This window comes from Jaculus jaculus, chromosome 5, assembly GCF_020740685.1.
Source record: "Jaculus jaculus isolate mJacJac1 chromosome 5, mJacJac1.mat.Y.cur, whole genome shotgun sequence".
In the NCBI taxonomy this organism is placed as follows: Eukaryota; Metazoa; Chordata; class Mammalia; order Rodentia; family Dipodidae; genus Jaculus; species Jaculus jaculus.
The window spans coordinates 100,630,556-100,633,414 of NC_059106.1; the positions used below are offsets into that span (position 1 = coordinate 100,630,556).

At 37.5% G+C, this 2,859-nt stretch overlaps 1 pseudogene; it reads right to left on the reverse strand.

The window, feature by feature from the left end:
* Positions 1-2,483: 2,483 nt before the first annotated feature.
* LOC123461010 lies at positions 2,484-2,594 on the reverse strand (annotated as a pseudogene).
* Between the last annotated feature and the right edge of the window lie 265 nt (positions 2,595-2,859).

Consider the following 2,859-nt stretch of genomic DNA (forward strand, 5'->3'; position numbering starts at 1 on the left):
TTGTCTATCTCTCGAATCCATATTTACATAACTCCAATCCGTTGCCAGTTCTCTAGAGCTACCTTTTCTGGTAAGATTACTCAGGCAACTCTGGGACTCTGGGAGGTGATCAAGCTTTCCTTTTGTCAAAGTCATGGCAGGTCTGCAAAACTGAACTTGAGTTCTTCTAAATCTGATGGGCAATGTTCCCCAGACATTTAGATTGTCAGCTCAGTGGAGTTGATGCCTAGAATTAGTAAAGCACACCCCTGGATGTGTCTATGCAGGTGTCTTCAAAGAGGATTTGTGGGGCAGTCCCAGAGGGAAGCAGCATCCAGCACACTGGAAGCATGGATGGAATAAAAGTGGAAGAGAAGTCCAGCCAGAACACACAACTTCAGGCTTTTTGAGTAAGAGCATCTACTGCTGATGCCATTGTCCATGGACATCAGGCTCCAGGTGCTTCAGCCTCCCTATAGGGGCTCACAACAGTGACTCTCCAGGGAGCTTCCAGGCCTTCAGCATAAGACAGAGCTGGCATAAATAACCCCCTCTTCATTTGTGTTGAGCTACCAACTTCTTTGACTGAGCAGCTACAAGATTTTCTCTGCATCTTAAGCATATATTCTGCTATTGTCAGATTACCTAGTCCTCTATTGTATAAGACAATTCAATCAATTTGTGTGCATATATTATGGATTTTGTTCCTCTAGAGAATTCTAATGCCATCTACTCAGCTCAATTAAAAAGAAACAAACTCAGCACTCGGGAGGCAGAGGTAGGATTGCCATGAGTTCAAGGCCACCCTGAGATGACAGAGTTAATTCCAGGTCAGCCTGGACCAGAGTGAGACCCTACCTCGAAAAACCAAAAAAATAAAAAAAAAAATAAAGAAAGAAACAAACTATGAGGTAGGGAGATAGCTCAAGGACCCATATAAAAATATTGGATGTGGTGATACACCCTTGTAATTTCAGGGCTAGGAAAACAAAAACAGGAGTACCTCTGGGTCTTAATGTACAGCCAGGTTAGCCTTGTTAGCAAGCTCCAGGCCAGTGGGAGAGCTTGTCTCACAAAAAGTGGGTGGAATACTGGAGAAACAACACCCAATGTTGTTCTTTGGAGTACACACACACACACACACACACATGCACAGACACACACACAGACACAGACACACACACACACATACACACACACACTCACAGAAACCCTACAAAGTTTCAATATTAGTTTTTTTCAGAAAATAAAAAGTAAGAAAAAGATTTCCAATATACTTCATTCTAAAAATGATTTAAAGTGTAATAAAAAGTATAATAACATATAGGTTTATATTTTAAAAATAGGTAAAAATCTCAAACAGTATCAAAAATTTCAATAATGTACATAAGACATCATTTCATCATGATCAAGTTCAATTTATTCCAGTTATGCAACTATATTTAACATTGGAAAAAATCTATTAATAAAGTTCAGTATAATTACAAATTAGAAAAAAAAAAATCTCAAAACATATAGGAAAAGTTCTTAAACATTATGATTGGATAGAAAATTGTGTGAAACTTCCTAGTGCATTTTCGTAACTCGACAAAAATCTGGTAATTTAAAGCAAGCAATGTTCAGTGGTACACTTGAGACTTATCCTTTACACAAGTTGTCAATGTTACAGCAACCAACCAAACAAAACAATAAAGCCAGCACAGTGATGGATGCCTATCCCAGCACTTGGGAGGCTGAGGGAGGATTATGAGTTTTAGGCCACATAGCCAGACTCTGTTACAAACAGATAAACAAACAATATGATGGGACACATGGACAAGTGTGAACACACACACACACACATACACACACACAGAAACAGAGTGAAAAACTATGAATTTACAGTGATTTACATACAAAACTATAACAAGCTACAGAAACAATACTAAAATATAAACAGATAATTTTGGATATAACTCAAGATATAAAGACCTGCCATATTTTCATAAATCAATAACAAAATTGAGAAATTAAAATAAAAAGATATAACTCAATTCATTTATTTAGTTTTCAATATTTTATCAACAATTCTCATAAATATAGCCAATGTACCCTGATCATAATCCCCTCCTTTTGGTCTATCCTCCATATCCTCCCTCCATTGAATCCTTTCTTTCCAACTAGTCTCTGTTCTATTTTTATAATTTAATTTTTATTTATTTATTTATTTGACAGAGAGAAAGAGGGAGAGACAGAGAATGGGTGTGCCAGGGCTTTCGGCCACTTCAGGTGAACTCTACACACGTGCATCCCCTTGTGTATCTGGCTAATATGGTGCTGGGGAATTGAACTTGGGTGCTTTGGCTTTGTAGGCAAATGCCTTAACTGCTAAGCCATCACTTCCATCCCCTACCTTCTATTTTGATGCCATTTATTTATTCTTTTCCTTCAAGCTTTTTAAAACCAGAAATATGACAAATATATTTAAATATTTGTAGAATAAGTATCTTTCCTGTTTCTTTTTTTAGGGGAGAGTGAGAGTATGATACATCCCCTGCTACCACAAATTATGTAGTCAAATTTTCTGCATTTGGATAAATTGCAGAGTCATTGTGTCTCCCCTACTAGGTAAGTATGTAAATATCTAGTGATGCCATAGCTACTCAGATGGAGAAATATCTTCAGTGTTGTTGTAACATCTCATTCTGGAGGAAAATTCCTTAGGAAGGTCCAAATTGAAACATATGCTCATTAAGCACATTAAGGCTCAGGAAGAGTATAAATACCTCACAAGTCTCAGGAACTCCCTGTAGCAGGATTCACAAGACCTCTCCATAAAGCTATACATAGAGTATGAACTGGTGGTGGTGGTGGTGGTAGTGTGTATATATCTATGGACTT